Below are 25791 nucleotides of genomic sequence, written 5' to 3'. Positions count from 1 at the left end.
TTCAACAAATGTTTTACTTGGTAAAATTTTATAAAGATGAGTGGGACATGACTTCCCCCTCCTGAAACTTAAAATCTAACAAGACATGTTTTTAATTGATTTATACTCTACCTTGCCCCCAAGCTGTCTTTTGAAACCGCCCTGTATCAGGTATAAGCTTTTAAAATGAGGCAAAGGATAAAAAGGTGGTACCAGGAATGAAGAGAAAACAACTGCAATGCAAGAAAAAAAATGTTTTTCCAAGTGTCTTAAGTACAAAATCAAGTGCTCCAGTGTATTTCAGAGAGAGTCCTTTGGGCTAAGAAAATCAGGGTGGGCTTTTGGGAGGCCAGGCATCTTTTTAAGTGAATGATGCTGGCTTTCCGAAGAAACCAGCTTTGTTAGAAACCAGCTGTGTTGGTTCTACCACATTTTTGCCTTCTGCTTCAGTGCGTGATTTCCAGAGCACAAGGTTGGCTGATTACTCAATGGTTAGAACACCATCCTGAGTCCCAGGTTCATTCTCACAAGAATCTATCAGGTCCCTCTGACCTTTGTCCACACATCCTATCTATGATGGCAGTCAAGTTTCTTATATGGTCCACGTGTATGTTGGAAGGGGGTAGCAAAGAAGAGGCTGTTGAGAGCAGATTAAAACACAAACCTGATGACATGACCCTTTGGCTCACGTCACAAAGCACAGGCTGGGAGCACTGCCAGGCCCAGCCTCCTGCCGGCCACTCCCTGCCACCAACCCCACACTGAGGCCTCACCTGACCCACTGGGGACGAATGCCCTTACCCTCCCAGTTTCTGTCTTGGTGCTGAATTCCTTTACCTTCGAATCCGTTTCGCTATTTTCTTGGTGAACTGGCTCTTATTTTTCAAGGGACAGCTCAAGTGTCTCAGCCTCTATGAAGATTCCAGAGTAAGCACCTCCAGTCCAGAAGACTGATAGCCCCTTCGTCAGAATCTCGTAATGCTAGGTCCACGCCTCACTTAGAGTTGTTGCCACGTAGTATTTTAGACTGTTTTCTTTTTCCTTGAGACTTTGAATGTCTGAGTATCAGAGAATGTATTTTTCAATTCACCTAAATGTAGCAGATACTTACAGAGCATCTACTCTGTGACAGACGTAACTCCTGCCTTCGAGAACTCATCGTCTGCTATGAAGGAGAACGTGAGGATGAGGTCACAGAAAAATAACTTCAGCACAGGAGGTGAGTGGGGAGACTCGGGCATGAAGACCCTGAGGGTGCAGAGAAGGGGATATTTCTGGGGCACTTTCTCTAGACCAGCCCCTATGTTTATGTTGGAGACACAACATTCAGGAGGACACACATGTTTCCTGCTCTTGTGGTACTTTCTTGGACTGCGGAAGTCGGGAAGGTAACATGGAACTTAGATAGTCAAGTGGAGAAAGGAGGAAAGAATATTCCAAGAGGAGGAGGAGCAGGAGCAAAGCTGCAGGGTGTGTTTGCAGGATGCTTAGCCGCTCATGGTGGTGGGGGATACGTGGCTACTGCTGTGTGGCAGCCTTGAGGTGGTGTGGAGAAAGGTGAAGATGGAAAGAGACTTTTTAAGGTCAGGTTGGAAAAAGGGTCTTTTGTGATATCAAGAGAAATAGGCATTTTCTAGGAAGCCAGGGATTGTCATATCTCCTCCAGAAAACCTTAGTGTTATTCCAAATATAGAAACTCCTGGTCTTAATCTGAAGGCAAGAAAATACATAAATAAATCAAAGAACTACACAGGATGTACTCCATTTTAAAGTTTCCCTTTCAGATTTTCCTTGTCTTTGATGTCAATGCTTGTTTGCTAGCTTGTAGGCAATAAAATGATTTAATAAATGACAATTTAATATTAAAGGCAAACATTAGAAACTGGTGATAATCTTAGCTCAACCCCTTGCTTTACTGTAGATATAGTTGTAAAGTAGTGGGTTTTCATCTTATAATTATATGTAGTATCTACCATAGCCTTTTTTTCTGCTAATAAAATTGCTTCTGGTTCAACATTTCAGGATGTTGCCCATAGCATGCCATGACTTCCAGATGCTTTGAATCCTCCATAAATTTTTTAAAGTAACAACTTTATGGAGATAGAGCTCACATCCCATGCAAGTCACCTACTTAAAGTGTACAGTTCAATGGTTTTGAGTATATTCACAGAGTTGCACGACCATCACCACAATAAATTCCTATACGCATCTGAGAACTACTGACGTAGGCAATGGGGAGCCATTGACGGTTTAATGCAGGGGAGTGACACATATAGGCTGGGGTAGAGCAAAGATTCCTCTTGCTACAGTAAAGGAGGCAAACTAGAAGCAGAGATCAGTTAAGTTATTGTAGTGTCTTAGTGTCATATTGGAAATTGGGATGTTGACTCAATCAGCTGGGTAAGGTGAATAAGATCAGATATTTACAATGAGGAAAGAAAATTTTAGTTGGAGAGTTGATAAGGATCAGAAGGGATTAGGTAAGATCCCAAAGGATCTCTGTATTTCCTCTCATCTCTAATGCCCTGGTTCAGCAATTAGACCACTTCATGACTGTGATGACAGTCTAGGTTCAGGTGACACTGATCTAAGAGAATAAATTCAGTCTCTGTGCAGGCTGTTTAGCACAGCACTGTAAGTGTGTGTGCTTCTGTTTGCTGACATCAAACAAATGATTAAAAATATGTAATGAAAGGGTAAGATAGTAGCATATAAAGGCTCATGACAATGAGCTAATCTCCCTGGGTTCCTGTCATGGCTGGGACAACTTTCAGTTTCTTGATTTTCTCATTTTTAAGATTTTTTTTTTAAAGATCAAATGAACTCACACAAAGTCCTTAGAAAATGCATGGTACGTAGTGAATCCTCAACAAATGTTAGCTATTATTTTTTTTTTTAATTGAAGTATAGTTGATTTACCATGTTGTGTTAGTTTCTGGCTCACAGCACGGTTATACGTATATACTTTTTCATATTCTTTTTCATTATGGGTTATTACAAGATATTGAATGTATAGCTATTATTATTTTAAATACCATTCAAAATATACAGTTCACTTTAAATTTCCATCTATGCTGAAGACAAAGAAATTCTCTAGTTGACTTAAAAGGTGCTACAAGACTGAGATTTGCTGATAAAGCCTAACATTTCTCCTTATGCTTCTACATAAAAAGATGCTCGTATTTCTCATTTCAATTGAAAAAGACCATCCAACTATCTCTTGTGTGTAACAATCATGAGCCATCGTGGTATGTCATTAAACAGAATTAGGTTTAATTGAAGTCATGTAAACTATTATCAGTCAAGTTAGCAGCTCTGGCGTAGCCTGGAATTGAAACCCAGGCAGAACTCTGAAGGGGTGGAGGCTTACAGGGAGTTCAGTGTGTGTGTATGTAAAGCTACCATCACTCATGAAATCTGCAGTATCTAAGTTCAGCCATGCAGTAACATTACCAAAATTCCACTAACTCGATCAAGATGAAGTCTCACTAGACTGGATTAAACATTATTGATAAATTGAAATGTTATTCCTCTTTGGCACAGTACTTCTTGGTTTCTAGCTCCTGTCATGAAATCTTGTGAAAACTGAGTCTGGAACTATTTTGCATCCCCTTCTAGGATTTTTGTTTTATTTTGTTTTGGGAGGGGTAATTAGGTTTATTTATTTATTTATTAATGGAGGTGCCAGGACTTGGTGTGTGCTAAGCACACATTCTGCCACTGCACTGTACCCTCCCCCACTGGAACCACTTTTCAGCTGTGAGGTATACGCATCATTTACAGGAGCAGTATCCAATGGGGATGATCTTTCACACCTATTTTCCCTTCTGATCTTTGTTCTTGACCAACTGCCACTTTCCGTCAGGACTTGACAGAGGGGTTGAAACTCAAGACTACTTGCTACTTGTTAAGGGTTTTGAATTATTTGAAATTTTCAAAGATCAGTATTATTGATAGTCTATGTCACTCCAAAACACCCCTCTCCACCACATATGTTCAAGCATAGATAATGGGGAATTGAGTTGGTTATATTTATATTCTTACTCCACAAGATTTATTGTGTTTAGTTAAGATGTCTCCCAGGGTCCTAATAAAGGAAGGTATCTGCATGAGGCAACTTGACCGAGTGAGCATGAAAACTCCTAATCTTGAGAGCAGCCTGTGATTCTTTGAGAAAGAGATTATTTCTCTAAACATAGGGCACAGACAAACACCTACAGGCAGGAGCTATATTAAGTGCCGCCTGACCATAACCCTATGTCCCTTATATGTGTGTCACCTTACACGTTCTGTGGTCTCTTGGCTTCAGGTGTTTTCCTTCTAAAAGCTCTTTCAAGACCACCTGGAAAAGGAGAATGACAGACAGGTGGACAAGTATCACCTGTCAATCCCAGCACTGTGGGCACAGGACAGCTCTTATTCTATCAGAGTTAACGTTTTCTCTTTATTGTGGTACACATCTGACTCAGATTCCATTTTGGAGGTCTTTGTGTGGTATTTCCTGAGGTTCAAAACTCTTTATGTCTTTATTCATTTCCTGTGAGTTGAAAAAAGAAAATCTTTATCCTTTATAAATTTAAAGCCACAGCATCCCGACACTGGCTTATGATGGAAATTGACTTTGAAGTAACGAACTATTTGGTGTTCCTAAAAAAAAAAAGAAGGAAGTTTATATAGAAGTTAAGCAGTGTTTTGTTATGTAGGATGGTACCACAATAAATAGTTCCATTACCTGGTAGGTTTGTGAAATGGATTTCTCTGGATAATAAATTATTCTAATTAATAGGAATTTCTCACATGTACTTCATATGATTAATAGTTTAAGAAAACTGAACTACAATTAAAAATACTCAGCACTAAAACTAAACACAAAGTAATTTATGATTTTGAAAAACCATACAAGATCCTTAAGTGCTTTGTGCTTATTATAAATATCAATTATCTTTGCATTTAGATAAAGAACTAAAGTCAGTTGATGAAAAGTTAGGTTCTATAAATTTTATATTTATTTTCACATTTTAAAGAATTTGGTGGGGGAGCTCAGTGGTAGAGTGCTTGCTTAGCATGCACCAGGTCCTGGGTTTAATCCTCAGTACCACCATGAAGGAAGGAAGAAAGGGGAAGGAAGGAAAGAAGGGAGGAAAGAAAGAATTTTTAAATTATACAAATGATACATGTTTATTGTAAAAAAAAAAATAGATAATGCTGATAAAGAAATACAGAAGAAGAAAATAAAATTGCCCTAATTTCAGTACCTTAGGGTAATCACTGGTAATATTTTAGTGTGTATCATTCCAGAATTTATATCAAAATGAAATCATACTGTGCATCGTAATTTCCAACCTATTTTATTGTTAAGTATATTGTAATTTTTGCATTTGAATTGGGTATTGTTATTGAGTTCAAGATTAAAAAAAGTTTAGCTCTTCAGGTGGTTGAATGTGTGGCAGTTCAGAATTCATTTGCAGACCAGACTTTGCTTCATTGTCACGTCCTTTCCATACAGGGCTAGATCCTAAATGTATTAAGTTTTAAATTATTTTAAAAATCATTTTTTGCATTCATTTGACTTGAAGCAATGATGTTCTTTTGTTTTTAATCAGCTTTTTTTTTTTTTTGCCCAGTGTTCTGGGTGCATAACCTTTCAGGCAGGAGGCCCCTCCTCCAGGAAACTGGTTGCCTGCTCCTGCTTGTAGGAAAACAAGAGAGAATTCCCAGCTGTGACTGCCCATCTCACACCTGTAGCTGTTCTGTTTGCTTGTGGGGCAGTGAAGATGTGAGACAGGTGTGGGCCAGATATGATTACGACTTAAAATGAGCTGATCTACCAGTATCGTTGGTCTGGTTTTTCTCTTTATTTATTTATTTTGATAGCTAGAACTTCTTTATCATTCAACATAAGAATGAGGAAGGAGAGATAGGAATCTCAAAGTTTTTTTTCTGATCATATAACTCTTTTATTTAAAGTATTTCCTGAAGATGAAAATTGCTGCTAGTTTTTTTAAATACTTTTTAAAAATCAATTCAAACATAGTTACAAAAGATATAACCTAGGGAGTAATCAGTTCTAATAATTTCCAATGCCATAAATCCCTTTTAACTTTGGGTTGACTAGTTATAGCCAGCCTACATATTTTATTTTGCCTTCCATTATGTTCATTAACAGCATACTCCATATATTAAAACAATTTTCCCAGTTTACATTTTTAATAGCCAGCAGGCATATCACTATGTTAACATATAATAGTTTGCTTAGCCATTTCTCTCCTCTTTGACATTTGGGTCATTCTCACTATAACAAATAGTAGTGATATATCTTTTTAAAATAATTGTAAGGTCCTTTATTTTTTGCCGATTTTCCCAGGTGCAGTTTTATAGCTGACATTTATATTTACCGCCTTGTACTTCAGAAGGATTGAGTCAAATTAAAGTGACACGAGCAAGGGGGTAAAAGAGAAGGAAATCTGAATAAGTGATAGACTTTAGATAATAATAAATCAATGGTGGTTCATAATTGTAACAAATGTATTATACTTACGTAAGATATTACTAATAGGGGAAACTGTGTGTGGGTGTGTGTGTGTGAGTATAAGGGGTCATTTTAACTCTGTGAACTATTTGCTCAGTGTTTCTGTAAATCAAAAGCTGTTCTTAAAAAGTCTATTAATTAAAAAAAAAGAAGGGGAGTACAGAGCAAAGATGGGAAAACATTTACAAGGGACAGGAGTAGAGGGTAAATAGAGTTTGTACAGTTTTTCAAATTTCTTTAAGTTTGATTTATTTCAAACTAGAAATTTTTAAAAAATACATAACTGATTATCCCTTTCTTAAACCACATCTATCCTAAATGCCCACCAATAATTAATCCTGCAATTTCATAAGGGGATGTTATCATTATATAAAACATTGGTTCCCGCCAATGGGAATTTCAAATGGCCTGTTACTAGGTAGAATCCAAGCTCTCCACAACTGGGAAGGGGTTAGGGCTGACCAAGGACAACCAGAGGCTGTTTCCCAGCCAGGTAAATAAAGGTGTGTCATCCAACAGGTATGTCCCAGCAGCCATTTGAGTTTTAAAGGGGTATCTTGAGCCTCTGTCCCTCTGGCAGTGGTTTTCAAAGGACCCCACATTCCCGATAGTCTGTTGCCCAGGGCCTCCTTCCTAACCACTCCCCAGCCCCACCAATTTCTTAGAAGTGGCCTTGGGGGCTAGGAAGAGGTGGGCGTGCACACAGGGACCAACACCTTAGCCTGCAGTTAAAAAAAATTATCAGCAACAGCAGCACAGAACAGTTAACAGCTTTTTTTTTCTTACAAGCTCGATTTTGTGGCTCTGACTCCTGACCAATTATTGCATCTTAATTACGTGACTGCTAGAGAAGTAAGAACTCAGGCTGGTTACAAATAGAATGAAATTCCCTTTAGAACTAGGTGAAAGCTTCCAGCATAGATTTCCTTTACTTTTCATTGCCGACTCCAAGCAGTTGGACATGTACTTGGCAAGGGCTGGGACTGTGAGCACATGGAGTATGTGGATGTCCCACTTTCTCGCCTCCAGGGCATCTCTGGGAGAGAGGAATCTGTGCCAGCCAGCCAGATTCTCACTGCACTCTCCAAGTTTTAAGATGATAAAATTACATTGACATGCAGATGAGATGTTATCATTGTTTGTCCATGTCCAAACAGTGACTGAATAGCAAAGTTTCTTGGAATTAGGAAAGGTTTTAAGTAGTTCTTTAGCTTGACTTTTATGTTTAACATACCATCAAAGGGGCCAGTTTAGAAATGATAAAGGTTCACCTACTGTGTTACTGTCCCAAGGCGGCAAGAGACAAGACATTTGTTAAAATTAAAAGCATAGGCGTTTTCTCTATTTTTCTATTTTCTATTTTTCCCTCAGAGCAAGCAAACCAAGGTGAAGTGCTCTGTAAAACTCCCAGCTTGGCATCACTGGAGTCCGCTGTGCTGTAGGTTGGCGAACTTTGCGGCATTCATCTTCCAGAGCAGAGCTCATTACATTTGGCCACTTCTGAATTAGAAATAGGTCAAGACCTTAGAAAATATTAGAAAACATGTTTTCTCACGTGTGGTCTATGGCTCATTTGCATCATTATTTTGCTTGTTAGATAAAAGTGGCTGATGCCTGAACTCCATCCCAGATTTAGCAAATGTGAATCTCTGGGGCCAGAATTGGGGAATCTCTCTTAACCCAGAGGCTCTGGTAATTATTCTGCTCACTGAAGTTTGAGGATCGGCTTTGCTCTACATTCCTCAGGCATTATGTAATAATTATAAATGTGGAAAATTATAGATAAGAGTCTCAGTATTTTCATGAGTGTTAGAGTTAATTTTCTTAGTTAATTTGGGCTATTTTCTGAATTTCTGAACAGCATTTCATAAAGCATTATAAATCTCTATCCCTATGCTCTCAAAGTGAAAGTCCTAAACAAAAACATCATCAGAGCTATCCCTTTTAGTCATGTGGGCTTTTAACATTTTTTTCATGTTATTTGCTTCAATGATTATTGTACTTAAAAATGATTATGATAATAAAATCATATTTAGAATTTGGAAAATAAAATAGAAGAGAAAACCCGTGCACTGCCCCACTGCACAAACCATACAGTGTTAGCCGTTTGATATATGTCTTATCGTAGGTTTGGGACTTTTTCCTCCTCTTTAGATAGTTGCAGTCATAGCATATTACAGTTTTTACTACATTATTCTAGATTCTTCTTGAACATTATTTTTAATATCTGTAGAATTTATGTAGCCATTCCTCTATTACCTATTGAGGGAGCTTGTTTCCAATTTTTAATTTTTTATGATTAATTCTTCAGGTAAACATTTATGCATAAAACATTTCTGCATTTAGAATTATTTCCTTAGGATTTGCAGAAGTGGAATTACTTGGTCAAAATGTAGCAGTTGCTTTTTGAAACATTTGTACAGATTAATGCAATTTCAATCTGGGCATAATAGGTGGTCCCTAAATTTTATACTTAAAAAAATCAGTCACTAAAATAATCATGAATGTTAATGATATATGTATATGTATGTATATAGAGAGAATATTAGTGATATATATATATGTGTGTGTATATATATATATATATATAAACAATTCACTAAGAATCATCCTTCAGTGACAACTTCATAAATCGATTTATGTAGACTTCTAATAGTGGAAGAATTATGCAGCAAGTCTTTTGTTGCTTTGAATAGAATATATGCTGTAACTATTGATTCTAACAGGTGCTCACTGCATGCCTCCCAGATGCCAGGCACTGTGCAAGAGAATAAGGTACACATATTCCCTCTTAACACCCGTGGAATTCACAGACTAGGGTGTGCTGGTGGAAAGAGAAATAAACAAGTACAAAATAATATGGTGAATGATGAGATAATATTCTTTATCTCATATTTCAGGGGCTTCTAATTTCATATCAAGCAGTCAGGGAAGGCTTCTTCAAGGAACAATGTCTAAGCTGGGACCTGAAAAGATGAATGTACCATGCTAAGGCCTGGCACATTCAAAATATCCCAGGGGCCAATGAAAACATCCTGGAGAGAAAATAGTCGGGCAGTTTTTTCAAAAAAGTTTAACATAGAGTCACCATATGAATTACCAAACCAATTCTACTCCTAGGTATATACCCCCCAAAATTGAAAATATATGTTCACACAAAAACTTGTACACAAATATTCATAGCAGCATTATCCATTACAGCTGAAGAAATGGAAATAACCCTACAAGTGAACTTATTTACAAAACAGAAACAGACTCACTGACATAGGAAAGAAACTTATGGTTACCAGAGGGGAAAGGGTGTGGGAAGGGGTAAATTGGGAGTTCGAGATTTGCAGATACTAACTACTATATATAAAATAGATAAACAACAAAGTCCTACTGTGTTGCACAGGGAACTATAGTCAATATCTTGTTACAGACCATAATGGAAAACAATATGAAAAAGAATATATATATATGTATAACTAAATCACTTTGCTATACACCAGAAACTAACACAACATTATAAATTAACTAACTTAAAAAAAAGAAGAAATGGAAATAACCCAAATGTTGAATTGATAAACAAAATGTGGTCTATTCATACAATGGAATGTTATTTAGTCATGAAAAGGAAACAAGTACTATTCCACACTACAACATGGATGAACGTTGAAAACATTACGCTAAGCAAAAGAATCCAGGCACAAAAGACCACATGTTTCATTTAATGAAATGTCTAGAGCAGGTAAATCCATAGAGACCATGTAGATTAGCAGTGGTTGGGGGGTGGGTGTGGGGGGTATTTTGAATGACTGCTAATGGGTATGGGGTTTCTCTTATGGGTGATGGAAATGTTAGATAGTGAAGATGGTTGCGTGACATTATGAATCATTCACTTTAAAATGCTTAAAATGGTGAATTTTATGTTATATGAATTTTATCTCATGTTTTAAAATTGAAAAACAATGACAACAAAACTGGAGCAAGAGCTCAGCACTTTTGAGAAACTGAAAGAAACTCTGAATTACAGGAAAGCCTGAAGCAGAGAGAGTGAATGGGGAATGGTCAGCTATGAGCTGAAAAAATAACTGGGCCAGAGTTTGAAGGCCCTAAAACTATATTAGGGAGTTTGGCTTTACCCTGAGGCAAAGAGATGCTACTGGAGGAGATTCAGTAGGTTGGTGCCCTGACCTGATAATGTGTGTTTTCCGGTGTCTTCTGATGACAAAAGAAAGGGACAGAGAGGTTATTTTACCCGCGAGTTGTCAGTCAGGACTATTGCAAACTGACCTGAGGTCACTTGGTCATGCACAACACTTAGCTTCTTCTCAGAAGATGACAGTAACTGCTCAAGAAGTTTAAGGTACCAGTTACCTATCCGCCCACCCAACTCAATTGTGATACATAAATAACTCATTATAATAAAGGTAAGTCTCAGCCCAAATTCTGCTGCATGTTTTTCAAAAGAAGAATCCATTAGAAAGCTGAGTACAGTTTGTAACACCTGTTCTGTAAGCTCAGTGAGGTTCCCAGGTCTCTAGTTTTTCTAGGTGCTTCAACCCCACTTTGCATGAAAGGTTCCCACACACACAGTCTCCTCCAGTGGTTAACACCTTACATAACTACAGTATGAAATGTTTTAAATTACAAGAATACATCAGTAGTTTTCAGGAGACGTACATGATGTCTCTCCTGCTAATGCCATTACTGCAATTTTTTGTTTTGTTTGCTTTTTGGGGGGAGGTAATTAGATATATTTATTTTTTTCTTAATGGAGGTACTCGGGGTTGAACCCAGAACACATGCATGCTAAGCATGCTCTCTACCACTGAGATATACCCTCCCCACCCAATTACTGCAATTTTAAATGTATCACTAGTGCATTTTACAGTTGACGTTCAATAAAATATTCTCAACAGCATCACTGTAATTTAAATTCTTCATGGCATTATTGTTATTAGTTATCTGATAAATCCTAGCGATAAAATTTACTCCTCTCTATGGTATTATAATTTTTGTGTTCTTAAAACTCGTCATACATTAAAAATGTAACAAAATGCAAACACACATGTAGTGTTGTTCTTGGAACACAATGGGCTTTTGTTTCTATCTTAGAGGAGCTCAGATTCTTTAGGAGTGGCTGGTGATTTGTTAGATGGGAAAATCTGAGTATCCTGATAATCCAACTCCTTTACTTTATAAATGAAGAAAAATGCCTAATTCGAGGTCACCCACCCCAGAAATTGACCCATCTTCTGACTTCCAAGCCGTCTCTCCATCAACAAGTCCCCTAGCCATGGCTGAACTACCTGGCTCACTCTTGTCAGTTCACCTGTTAGATGCTTATATATATATCTCAATATATATCAATCACCATTCCAGACATTGGAGACACAGTGGTGAACCCAACACAGAAAAATGCCTGTCATCATGAAGTTTTTATTCTATTTTGGGGAAAAGGCAACAAACAAAAAGACAGATAAAATACCCAGTATGTCAGATTTTTCCAAGAAAAAAGAAATGGTATGGATGAGGATAAAGAGTGTCAGGGCAGTGTGGAGATTCAAACTTTTCCATGGGATGACCAGGAAAGATCTCACCCAAGACTATAATGTTCTTGATGCCAAGGTCTACTATGTCCTTATCATATTTATATATATCTTACAATACTTAGCACAGTGCTTTAAACATAGAAGACATTCAACATATATATTGAATTCAATATTTTCATAAATTGATTCTTGAAATAAAAACAAGCTAAGAGTAGGAGAAGGTATAGCTCAGTAGTACATGCTTACTGTACACAAGGTCCTGGGTTCAAGCCCCAGCCAGTACCTCTATTAAATAAATAAATAAATTTATTTATTTATTTAAAAAAACAAGCTAAGAAACCCCTTTTCTTTCAACAGAATGCAAAGAGTCATATAATTTCCATAAAGAAACTCCTTAATTATGAAGTAAACATTGTTAGTTATTGTTTTCCTATTTTTATTTTTTGTTAGGAATTTCATTTAAACAAATATGGTACATTGGATATATGTATTATTTGCCCACAATTAAAATTAAAAAAAGAAGCATATTTTAATAATCGGCAGAGTAGCTCTTCACACAACTGTAGCTTAGGCTGAGTTTCTCCTCTGACACTGAAATCAGTTGATGCGTCATGCCTGGAAGTAAGGGAAGAACTTTTCTCAGAAATTAGTTTACAATAAACCAGACAAACCACACACATGGGCAGATTTCCAATCCAATTTCTTTCCAGTATAAGAACTGGAAATATACCCTGATTCCCTGGTGCTTTTCTCGTTTTTACCTAACCATTCCTAGGCTGGGAGGGATGACAATTACCAAAAAAGAATTTGTTAAACATATCCTGCCAACAAGTTTTTTCTGGTACAGAATGAAAGACCTAGTTCAGATATGCAATTAGCAGGTATTTATTAAGAGCTGACCACATGCAAGTCCCAGCGAGGGCTGTGAGGGTGCAAGAGGGCCCTGTGAGGGCTCTTAACTGGCAACTAGAGCATGACGGGCAACTACTCATGCCCGTCATCCAAGAAAAAGAACAATCCCCTTTCTTTTTTGTGTCTTCATTAAACAATAGTTCATGATGGCTAACGTACTTCATTTGCTGTAGTGTCATTGAGAGCTTTCAGCCTTACTGTTGGAATACCTGCTTCTTGGCTCCACCTCTTTCATTGTTTTAATTTCAAAAAATTATTGAGATGTAATTCACATAGCACAGTTCATTGACACACACAGAAGAAACTACAAAAAATTATACACACATGAGTGTAATTGCTGTGCTCATTGTTAGGGAGGACATAAGTTCTTCTATTTCATGTCGATCCTAGTCCTATAACCTTTCTTGGTGTGTGAATCCATTTCATTATTTTTGATTGTTCAAATAATTGACCACTTTAGATAGTACTGATTATTGAGAATTGTTCCTCTCACCCTAGAGTCCAGACTAGAGGTACTTGGGAAAGCTCCTTTGTCTCTTTTGTTGTAGAATGAGGAATAAATCAAGAATTTTTGAAGCAAAGAATAGTAAAGTGATTTATCTAAGGTTACACAGCTAATAGTTCGTAGACTATTAGCTGGCCTGACTGACTTGCTGTTTCTATTATGTCATTTGCTCTCCCAAAACACTAGGGAGTGGGAATCACAGAGTTATTTTGGTACAATTTGTTCTCCATCAAATGTATTATTTTGGGGGACAGTGGGGAAAGATGGATAATCTGATCCAAGGCCATAGGATAAAAATAATATTTTATTTAGAATTGATGCATTATTAGCCCCAGCTTAGTAAATGTAAGTGAGACACTTATTTGACTTCTTACAATTCCTGATTAACTAGTTTATTGTCAATTGCAGACAAGATTTACAAAGTGGACCAAGAAATTTTCCCAGAAGTCTGTGGCTGCTACGCTAAGCTTCCAAGGAGCACTATTACTTCTTCCTTTCAATCTATAAATTGCAAATCATTGCACAAGCAACCCAAATAATTAGTGCCGAGTTACCTTTTGACCTAGTATGCCACTGATTTGCCTTTAATTCACTGGTCTCAATGTTCATCCCAAGCAGTTTTTATGCCACAATTTTTTCATTATTAAGTTTACCTTATTCCTCAGTTTGCTGAGTATAATTTTTCAGAAATGGTATAAAAGTGGTGGGTTTTCTGAGCCCTTGAATAACTGAGAACATATTTCTGTTGGCTTCCCATATGAGCAACACCTCAGCTGGGCATAGGTGCTTGGATCACAGGCCTTTCCCCTTTCAAGGTGTGGATACACATACAGACACTCCACTTATTAATGTAGAGCTGCAACATTTCACAAGTTCTAGTGAAAGAATCTATATAGATTACAAGAGGGACAGCACAGAAAGCATTAAACAGGAAGTTTAAGTGTTTTATATGCTTCCAAGGGTATCCACTGGTGTCTTTAAAAGTCTACTAAGGAGTCGTGGCTCTGGACTGGAGAGTGTGGGCTGAAGGTTGGAAAAGCGGTCAATTTCCATGGCAACATGAGTAAAACCTCCCCAGATAAACTGCCCTCCCTCCCTTCATTGCAATTTCAGGTTTAAAGTACAAAGATCTGAGGTCAAGTCTACTGCCAATAATGGAAAGGCATGGAGGCTGGGGCATAGTCAGATCCAGTGGAAGACAGAACTCAAAGTTCATTAATCCTTGCAGTGGACACTCCAAGGCCAATAAATGCCAGGATAATTTAATAATCCAATTCATTTCCATGACATAACTGTTGCATATGGCTTAGCATACCATGCTGTAATTGTAATAATAGTTAACATATTTAATGTTTAATTCTCACAACAACCTTCAGAGGCCACGGCTCTTAGACCATTCCCATTTTATAGATGAAAAGACTAAGACAAAGAAAGGGCAAATCATTTGCCCAAGGTTACACCCTTAGCAAGTAGTAAAGCCTGCGATAAAACTTGTTGAGGCTGATGTCAAAGAATTTGCTTCTCTCCACCACATTATATTGATATAATGACATAGTAAAACCTTACCAGTGTAAATGTCTTTTTTAAAAACACCTTCATTGTGGTCTACTTCCTGTACAGTAAACTACACATATTTCAGATGTACAATTTGATGAATTTTGATAGATGTACACACAATGAAATCACCACCACAATCAAGATAGCTAACATTTCCATTACTCCCCAAGGGGTGCAAATTTCAAACTGCAATTTCAAGTTACTATTGCATTATCTGTAAAAAAGAGAGTTTACTGTTTCTAATTATAAAGAATATTGTGGGGAAATGTTTAATGAACACATTCATGACTACAAACAGACTTACCTTTTTATTTTAATTGAAGTATAGTCAGTTTGCAATGTTGTGTCAATTTCTGGTGTACAGCATAATGTTTCAGTCATATATATACATACATATATTCCTTTTCTTATTCTTTTTCATTATAGGTTACTACAAGATATTGAATATAGATATAGTTCCCTTTGCTATACAGAAGAAAGTTGTTGTTTATCTATTTTGTGTATACTAGTTAATATCTGCAAATCTGGAATTCCCAATTTATCTCTTCCAACCCCCTTTCCCCACTGGTAACCATAAGTTTATTTTCTATGCTGTAAGTCTGTTTCTGTTTTGTAAATAAGTTCATTTTTGTCTTTTTTTTTTTTTTTTTAGATTCCACGTGTAAGTGATATCATATGGTATTTTTCTTTCTCTTTCTGACTTGTTTCACTTAGAATGATGATCTCCAGTTCCATCCATGTTGTTGCAAATGGTATTATTTTATTCTTTTTTTATGGGTGAGTAGTACTTTTTTATTCAGTCATCTGTCGATGGACATTTGGGTTGTTTCTGTGTCTTCGTTATTAAGAGTGCTTCTGTGAACATTGGGGTGTGTGTATCTTTTCAAATTAGAGTTCCCTCCAGATATACAGCCAGGAATGGGATTGCTGGATCGTATGGTAAGGACTAACTTACCTTTGACATCATTGAAGTACCTTTACTGAGTTCATCTGCTTCTGCTGCCTGCTGTTACATCATCCTGTCCCCTTTTGTGACTACTTCTGTTACTTCTCAACACATTTCTTAAAATTGAACATACTGTGAAGGGTTTTTAGATGAGATAGTCACTCAGTTTTCTTCTGAAGTTCTGTGATCCTGTGAGATTTGTTGCTAAAGAAAGGTGTTATGCCTATTAAAGTCATCCAAATAAATTTCAGTAATGAAATATGTTAGAAATGCCGAGGGGAAGCAGGTGCACCCACATACTACATAGTTCATTCGTTCAATTTTTTTAAGAGCAGTTTGAATGTATGTGTGTGCGCGTGTGCATAGATATAAAAAGCTGGGTTTTTTTCCACTTTTAGAGGATTATATCAGTTAGGAATGTTTTGGCCATAAATAACAAAAATCTTGACTTGGCTGACAGTGGCTTAAACACATAGGGATTTATGTTTCTGGCCTGGCAAGAGATCTGGAGGTAGGCGGTTGCTGGCACGGGGTCAACAGTCCAACCCTGTTCAGGGTGAACCTCTGGGATGCTCGTAGCCTTTTTCATTTGGTCACAAGAAGACTGCCTTTGGCAGCCACAAAAGTTCACCACCCAGATCTCTTGGTGCAGGAGGGAAGAGAGTTCACTGACAGCCCCAGCTCTCCAGATCTCCCGCAGTGTTTGCTCTGAGCAGCTCACAGCCAGTGACTGACACAGCGGTGGGTTATAGTGCAGGCCCGTTCCTGCAAGATGCTGAACAGGACATTAGTGGGATAACTGGCAACATCTGAATAAGGTCCATAGGTTAGAAAATAGTAGTGAATCAACATTAATTTCTTGAGTTTGATCATTGTTCTGTCAAAAAAAGTCCTTGTTTTTAGGAAGTATATACAGAAATGTTTAGAGCCAGAGGAACATTGTATCTACATCTTACTCGCAAGTGGTTCAGAAAGAAGTATACAGCAGGAAGGAATGGTAAACATGGTAAATGATAACATTTGGGGAATCTGGTATACAGAAATTCTTTTTTCTTTTTGCAACTTTTTTGGGAGGTCTGGAGTTGTTTCAAACTAAAAAGTGAAACATTAAAAAAAAAACCCTCTGAGATTCAAACTAGATCTCACAACAGTTATGAATTTGTCAGGTTTTACAGTACAATAATCGGGGGAAACATGATATGTTGTTACCAGTTTACCCTTTCTTGTATTGTATTTCTCTATCACTTAGAAGAAATAATAACCAATAATAACTTGCTACTTCTCAATGTAAATTAAAAAACAAAAACCAGTTTTTAAAGCCCTACTTTTGCAAGGGGAAACCAGTAGGAAGCAGAATTTGGTTGTTCAGGTGTAACCGTGCTGGTGTACCTGCCCCTTCCTTTCCTTCTACTCCCTGCTGACCTATGTCCATCTCTGGGCTTTGTGGTCCCAACCTTAGTTCTTGTCCACTGGCCCTTTGGGCTTAGTACTTTGTGTTCACCCAGGATTGGGGCCTTGAAGCTCCTCTACATTAACTTTCGGTTCCAACTGTCTCTTTGCCATGGTATCTCTTATTTCTTTAAATAATATTCCTTGTCTAACCCTGGACCCTAGTTCCCACCCCTCTCTCCTGTCCATTGACTCAGCAAAGCTTCAGTGATTCCCCTCTTTCCTCCCTCAAATGGACAGAAATAAAACTCATTTATTCATCCCTTCAGCAAATATTTCCCAAGGGTCTACTAAGAACCAGGCAGTGTTTTAGGCTCAGAGAACAAAACAGACCAAAACTATGCCCTCATGTAGAAACTACATTCTAGTAGATGGAGGCAGAAAACAAAATAAATAGGCTGATACATAGTTTGATAGATGCAGATAGATTGCTACCCAGAAAAATAAAGCTTGTCTTGTGGAGCCGTGGGTCCAGACCCAAGAGGCAGGGACTGAGATTGAGAGAAACCAGGAGGAAGATGTTCATTGTGAATCCTGAGAGATGAGCAGAGAATGCTTTTCTAGTAGGATAAACAAATGTCTATTATACAAGTCAAGCTGGCACAAGTGATTAAGTTCTTTCTAGGAAGGAGAATAAGCAAAGTGTAATTGGACCTTCTTGGAAAATAAGTGATGTGATCGTCTGATAGTAAAGATAAGAACTCTCTGAGAACTGGCATCCTGATTTCCAGCTGGGGTGGCCTGTGTGCTGCTACTAATTAGATTCCAGGGCCTGGGAACCTCAGGGTGTAATCTGCTATCTTCTCCAAGACGGAATCTGTGCTGCGGTTTACAAAGACATTAACAACGTCACGTGGCTCTCCCAACTGGGTCTGATTGGTCAGGTACAAGCTCAGTGTCAGTCGGTGATCATGTTTCATAGAGTTTGGATGGAGCAGCTGCCACAAGGGAGGAAAGGAATGGAACTTCTCTGTCTGTGCCCCTGCCCTTGCCCCAGCCTCAGGCCCTAAATATCCCAGAGCCGTCTTTAAATTCCTCCCAGCCCCTCATCCTGCTCAATCCTCCCCCATAACAGGGATAGCAAAATCTACTCCAAAATTATCCTCACTCCATTATTTACCTTGTATTTTTAAAAAATTCCATTCTTTCATGGTAGGGACTGGCAGAAACAAAATGATCTGATGAAACTACCTCATTACTGGCTGTTCTCAAAGTCGAGTGTACACATCTGAGGGAATAAAATGGTGATTCCTGGGCCCCAGTCTAAATCTACTTAATCAGAATCTATGTGGTGGATCCAAGCAGCTGGTATGGTCACTAAACACTGAAAATTCCTGCTCTTTTCCATATCTGGGACTTCCCAATGCCTTTATAAAACAGGCACCTGTTTTCTAAGCATCCCTGATGATAAGACACACCTGGAACCTTGTTGAACACACTCACTCAACAGGCCCTATCCAAACATCTGAATCAGAATCTCCAAGACAGAAGAGGTCTGGGAATCTGTTTTTTAAATCAGCCCCTTGTATTTTTTTTTTTTTTAATAATCAGAGAAATCTGAGCATGCTTCTAGGTGATTAAAAAAAAAAAAAAAAGGACAGGGAGGTTACCGTCAGACTACCAGAGAACACACATCATAGACAAGCCACAAATGGCTATCTTTGGATTAAGTGTACGGTTCAATCTGCTGTGGTCAGTTAAGATGGGGTCACATGGCATAAAATATGACCATGTCTATCATGGAAAGAAATGTCAGGGGTTCTAGAACCATAACAAAGACAACAAAAAGCAAAGGTGTGATCTAACTTCTGAGTAAAGTCTTAAGTGGTTTCAATTTATTGCTAATGAAATTGGTGACTCCAGTATGAATGAAGAAAGGATGTGAAATAAGGGGCATTTAAGCTGGACACTGAGAGCATGAATCGATGTCACAATCTGAGTTTTCAGTGGTGGACTTTTTGTTCTTTGCTTGAACTATCCTGAGGGGATCGCTGATTTTTGCAGCTAAGGAGCTCAGAAGCAAAGGAAATGGATATATCATAGAAGCTTTGATTCCACATTGCTTTCCGCATAAAATTCCTAAAAATCATGCCAGTGAGATAATAATCCCTAAATGTAAACCTAGAGCCCACTTCTATCCAGTGATTGCCTGGCACATTGCAAAGCTATGGGGCCCTGAGGCATGTTGTATGTTCCTCTAGACCACAGATTTCCAACTTTTCAGTTTTAGGACACTTTTGCACTATTAAAAATTACCGAGAATTCCAAAGAGCTTTTATGTAGGTTGTATCTATTGATATTTACTGTATCTAAAATTAAAGCAGAAATTTTTAACATTTTAATTTCTTTATTTTAAAATAGCAATAATAAATGTATATGTCAGCATAATTTTTAAAATTCTGTGATAGAAGTGTCATTGTTTTACATTTTTGCTGGCATCTTTAATGTCTGGCTTAATAAAAGACAGCTGGATTCTCATATCTGCTTTTGCGTTCGATCAGGTGTGACATCACAGGTCATGAAGCATCTAGGAAACTCCATAGCACCCTCATGAGGGAACGAGAGTGAAAAAGGACTTATAGACTCCAAAGGGTTTTGGGAATTCCCAGATGTCCCCAAACCACATTCTAGATATTGCAGTTAGTAGGAATATAGGCCAGGCCCTGGAAAGCATAAATTACTTTTTCTTCTTAAAATGTAAACATTCTCTTGCTCAGCTCTTAAAATATGCTCTTGGTCTCTAGCTTCATAACTCTCTCCTCATCAGATTTATTCTCCACTGCTATCAGCATCTTAAAATAATGAGTTGACATTTATTGAGCAGTTTCCACATGACAGGTCCTAAACTAAGTACTCTATATGCGTTATCTCTTCATCTTTATACCAATCTGTGAGATAATAGAAACTATATATATATTGGCTCTGTCCCTGGATCCTGGCAGGGAACTCCTAAAACTACAGACATTTCCTAAGTGACAAGAGGACTAGGAGCATCTTTTGTTCTGACCTTTGGTCTTTGACCCTGTTTCTAAGTCCCTTGGAATTTCCTGGGAGATAGCAGTGTCTTTTGTCCTAATGAGGTGACTCTGGGTGGGTTCTTGGGTGGGGGCTGGTCACTGGAAAGACCAAGCCTGATTAGAAGCTTAGAATTTTTAGCCCCACTCTCCATTCTCCAGAGAAGGGAGAGGGTCTGGCAATAGGTTGATGACTGATCATGCCTACATGATGAAGCCTCCATAAAAATCCCAAAAGGACGGGGTTCATTCGGATACCTTCCAGGTTGGTGAACACATTGTGGTGCTGGGGGAGGGGCACACCCACAGAGAGCATGGAAGCTCCAGCACACCTTGCCCTACGCATCTCTTCCATCTGGATGTTCATCTGTATCCCTTATCATTTCTTTTTATAATATACTGGTCAACAGGAGGTGAACTGTTTCCCTGAGTTCCCTGAGCTGCTCTAGCAAATAAATTAATCCTGAGGAGGGGGTCGTGGGAACCTCCAATGTATAAAGCCCATCTGTCAGACACACAGATGACAGCCTGGACTTGTGACTGGCATCTGATGTGGGATGGGAACAGTCCTGTAGGACTGAGCCCTTAACCTGTGAGATCTAAAGCTATCTCCAGGTAGATAGTACCGGGACTGAGTTAAATTGTAAGACACACAGCTGATGTCACCAAGTGTTGCTCAGTGTGGGAACCCCCTCTCCCCATCTGTTTATCTGAGTGTGATACTAGTTTGATAGGAAAGGAGAAAACACAGGAGGAAAACTGAGGTTTTCTTTACACAATCCCAGAAGGCAGGCAGTATTGTTAACTCTAATTTACAGATAAGGAAAAGGAGAAGGGTGGTAATAGGCCCCAAATCCCAGAGCAGGTAAGTTAAGAAACCAAGAATCTAACCCAGACTTCATGGTTTTAATTGTTCAATCTTTCTAAATAGTAAGTAGCTCATTTCAAGCTCATATATAATTTTGAAGCTGTATTTCTCATTTTATGCTTTCTATGTGTGTTTTAAATTGTTTTCAGTTTTTGGGAATTCACTTCAGAAGATCACATGTATATTGGGAACCCTACAATGTGAAGTTTTCTATTTTCCTATGTATTCATCAGGGGTTGTTCTGCAGTCTGGCTTCAGAAAATTTTGAGTCTTTGGCCGAATATTGGTTTGGAGGAATCTTGGTCTCAAATAAATACTTTATTTATTTATTTATTTATTTATTTATTTATTTATTTATTTATTTATTTCATCATTACTGTTGTTCCACTCATTTGCAGTGGGCTGAATAGTGTCACCCAAAAATTAAAATCATGGAACCTGGGGATGTGACCTTATTTGGAATTAGAGTCTTTGCAGATGTAATTAAGATCAGGCTTGAAATGAGATCCTGTTGGCTTAGCGTGGGCCCTAAATCCAAGGAGAGTATCCTTATAAAAGACAGGGAAAGACACAGTAACACAGGGAAGGTGTCCATGTGAAGATGGAGGCAGAGATTGGGTTTAACTGCCACAGCTGAGGAGCCACCAGGACCAGAAAGGGGCAAGGAAGGATTCTCTTTCAGACTTCTAGACTCCAGACTGTGAGAGAGTAAATTTCTGTTGTGTTAAGCCTCCCAGTTTGTGCTAATTTGTCCTAGCAGCCCTAGGAAACTAATACATCATCTTTTATATATATATAATTTTGGGGGGTGGATAATTAGGTTTATTTATCTATTTATTATTATTTTTTTAATGGAGGTACTGGGGATTGAACCTAGGACCTTGGGCATGCTAAGCACATGCTCTACCACCCCCTCTCCTGGTTTGTCTTTTAATCCTTCTTTGAGTCTGCTCAGCTCCTAACTCAATGATATACATATATTAAGTTTTTAATACATAGTTGTTGAATGTATGGTTTTCCCAATTCTTTCTTCTCATTTAATGAATCCATTCAGTAAGTATTTATTAAGTGCCTACAGTGTGTCAGGTGTTTTTTCTTACCTTTGGGATAAATCTATGAACCAAAAAGACAAAATTCTGTCCTTATGAAGCTTATTTTCTATTACTCTATCTTCCAGATCCCTTATTTGTTCTTCTGCATTATTTAGTCTGCTGTTTATTGCCTTTAGCTCAGCTTTCATCTCAGCAATTGAGTTTTCTTATTTTAACTGGCTCCTCTTTATAGTTTCTGAAACTTACATTCTAGTGAGAACGTAAGTTGTTGGATTGAAATTCGCATGCCCTGGCCTCATGTTTTAGACCAGTTTCTGCAGCTTTCCCTGTCCCTTTATTGTCCAGAGCCCAGTTTCCAGTGCTGGGACTCTTCTGGCATCCTTTCAGATCTCTCTCTTGCTTGCCAAGGCCAGAGGAGGGGGTGAAGTGATTTGAGGGGCATCTCCGTTCTTTCAGAATAGTTTTCTCTCGTAAGCCATCCTTGTGTCCTGAACTTCCCTCTGCCCATTGAAACGTGTTTGTAAGCTGTGTTGGAACAGACTTCTGGAGATTTGATTTGTAAGTCTGGATGCAGGCCGAGAGAACAAGAAGGCACGTGCAAATCTGAGCACAGTGTTAGCCAGGACCCGATGCTTTGCTCCAGTCCTAGACAGGTGGCTGGTGCCACTTCTGCCAGGATCTGTGGCTCATCAGCTGTCCTCCATTGCTGCCAAAATAAAGAATTCTTGCTCTTCTAAGTGGGTACAGATGCCAGGCACCAGGACCACATGTATGGGATAAGTAGGGTGTATTTTTTGATAGGGGAAATATGTAGAACAAAGAATAGTATTTTTCTCTAGTCTTATTTTGATTTCAGCCCCAAGTAAATCTGATTGATATGAGAACCAGTCTCTCTGTAGCTAATTTGAGGGATGGGGGTTGGTGGTCACCGAGAGAGAATACCAATCTGTCAGTCAACCTGTCCAACAGGAAAATGCAGGTTTAAAGATTAATACTTAGTTATTTGAGAGTGTGGTGAAATAGCACTCATAAACTTACTGGGAGGAAGTAAGGTAATTAACACAAACTTTCTAATATGCATTTTGGCAACATGTTTCAAAAGCCTTAAAAAGTTCCTCCTCTTTAATTAAGTAATTTTATTTTCAGGAATTTATCCCGAGGAAATTATCTTATTTGCATAAAGTCTTATTCAGCAAGATATTTGCAGTGTTTTTTTTATAATAATGAAAAACAACACGAATGTTCAACAACAGAATTGGTTAAATTAACAATGCTACATCTATGTGTTAGAATATAAGGTAGCCATTAAAATTATATTCAAAGATCAAAAAATCTTAGTAATTTTAAAGTTAAGTGAGGGTCACATGTACATGGAGGTTAACTATGGTATTCTGTATGCCTTGGGGTATGATTGAAATTTGCAACAATAATTAAAAACTCTTGTTCTCAAAGAATGTTTACATCTAACGGAAAACACTTGTAAGGTATTATTAAGTGGAAAGTAAATTATTAAGCAATATGTATTGATGTATGATAGGATTCCATGGGATTCTAGTTTTGTAAAACAAACCTTTCTGTTCATTTTTTTTATACTGAAAATACATATATAATGTTAACAGTGGCTGTCTCTGGGTGGTGCAAATATAGGAACTTTAGATGTTTCCTCTTATATTTATTTATATCTTCCAACATCCATTTAATAAGCCAGCAATACTTTTGGTCAGTAAGATGAACTATTAATGGAGATAACTAGAAAGTTCATGTATACAGTTCAAAAGTCTATTGGTAGTTTGTTCAAATTCAACATAGGAAATCAATCAACTTCAAAGGAAAAGAAAATCTGATGAAACATAGTCCCCTTTGCCACGACCCCCCTGGCCCCGACATGATTTCCTTCCCCACATCATTCTGAAAGAGCATTAACAGTATGAGCTCATGGTGTGTTGGGAGAGGGATGTAAAAGTGGCTGTTGGAAACAGGAGGGCTTCCTAGGTCAGCTGGCAGATGGGAGGAAATGCAGCTTATCTTCCACAGTTTCCAATCAATTAGGAAGAGAGCTTCTCATCCCAGTTCTGAAACCCTGGAAATGTCTTGCCCATCCAATGTCCTTCTTCCTGTGGGTCCATGCCTTGCACGGTCGTAGGTCACGGCTGTGCAGGGGGCCCGCCAGCCTGTCGCCATCCGTCATGCTGAAAGTCCTGGCGCGAGGCGTGGGCGCTCAGCCGGCAAGGCGGGCAGCCAGTGACACTCCGGTGGCCGAGGCTGGCTTCTCCTGCTGCCTGGGGGAGCCAGCGGTGGTCTCCTCACATGTCCTGCTCCGAAGCCTGTTATCCTCTTTGCTTTGTTGGGACTCAGTCCCCACCAAGTATCAGCCAGGCGGCCGTACCACAGGCAGAGAAGTGAGCCAAGAAATTAGTCTCCACAAAAGAACATGAACCCAAGCTGAATTTGAACATCTGTTTCCTATGTAACACCCTTCAGAAAGCATGGCATTGTTTGCTTTCCAAATCACTTCCCAGCAATCCAAGAGGGAAAAAAAAAGCCATTAGTGCTTGAGGTGAGGCAAGGTCTTCTCCAAGAGGACAATAGACCTTCTCTTTAAATCTTGGGGTTCCGAGGGGTCCCCAAATTGTCAGCATTTAAAGATCATACAGACAGGTGTCCTGGAGGAGTCTGATGTTGTTCTTCATAAGAAACCTGAATTCTCCAAGGAGGGGAGAGAAAAGGGCATGCATTTAAATCCTCAGAATTAGGGCAGGAATTGATTAACTCCATGGGGCAGAGCAAAGCAGTTGATCTAGAGTCTAGACCTTCTGGTGAACCTCCCACAGCCAGAGATTCCACAACCTTAATGACCAGGGCGTGGACGTGGGGTTACACCGGCCCTGGAATTTATGAGCCATGTGACCTTGGTCAAGTAATGTAACTTCTTGGAATTTTCAATGGTCAAACAGAAATAATAATGCTACCTTTACGGGGATACTGTGTGAAACAATGACCTAGCACTTACAAAGCACTTGGATAGTGCCTGGTGTTAGTAGATGCTTAATAGTATTAGCTAATTTTATTATTATCATTATTAGGCTCACATCATCAGCAGTCAGTCCTCATGAAACACATCCTGTTTTGGCACATTGGGTTTTACACAATACTATACAAATAGTCTGTGATATAGTCAGCCCTCCATGGAACCCATAGATTTAACCAATGGCAGATCAAAAATACTTGAAAAAAAATTTCAGAAAGTTCCAAAAAACAAAACTTAAATTTACGTTGAGTTGCCAAGTATTTACATAGCATCAACATTGTACTGAAAACTATTTACACAGCATTTACACTGTATCAAGTGTTATAAATAATCTAGGGATGATTTAAAGCTTACAGGAGGATGTGTGTAGGTTATATGCAAATACCACACTGTCTTATATAAGAGACTTAAGCAT

At 38.4% G+C, this 25791-nt stretch overlaps 1 long non-coding RNA gene across 1 annotated transcript in view; it reads left to right on the top strand.

Moving 5' to 3' along the window:
• Positions 1–1022: 1022 nt before the first annotated feature.
• The window catches only part of LOC135322133 (uncharacterized), a 45060-nt gene continuing 20291 nt past the window's right edge, over positions 1023–25791 (top strand). Inside the window, exon 1 of the long non-coding RNA XR_010382485.1 lies at positions 1023–1198. This is a non-coding gene — a long non-coding RNA (uncharacterized LOC135322133). The remainder of the gene's footprint in view (positions 1199–25791) is intronic.

This window comes from Camelus dromedarius, chromosome 1, assembly GCF_036321535.1.
Source record: "Camelus dromedarius isolate mCamDro1 chromosome 1, mCamDro1.pat, whole genome shotgun sequence".
Lineage (NCBI taxonomy): Eukaryota > Metazoa > Chordata > Mammalia > Artiodactyla > Camelidae > Camelus > Camelus dromedarius.
This window is presented reverse-complemented; position numbering and strand designations above follow the sequence as displayed.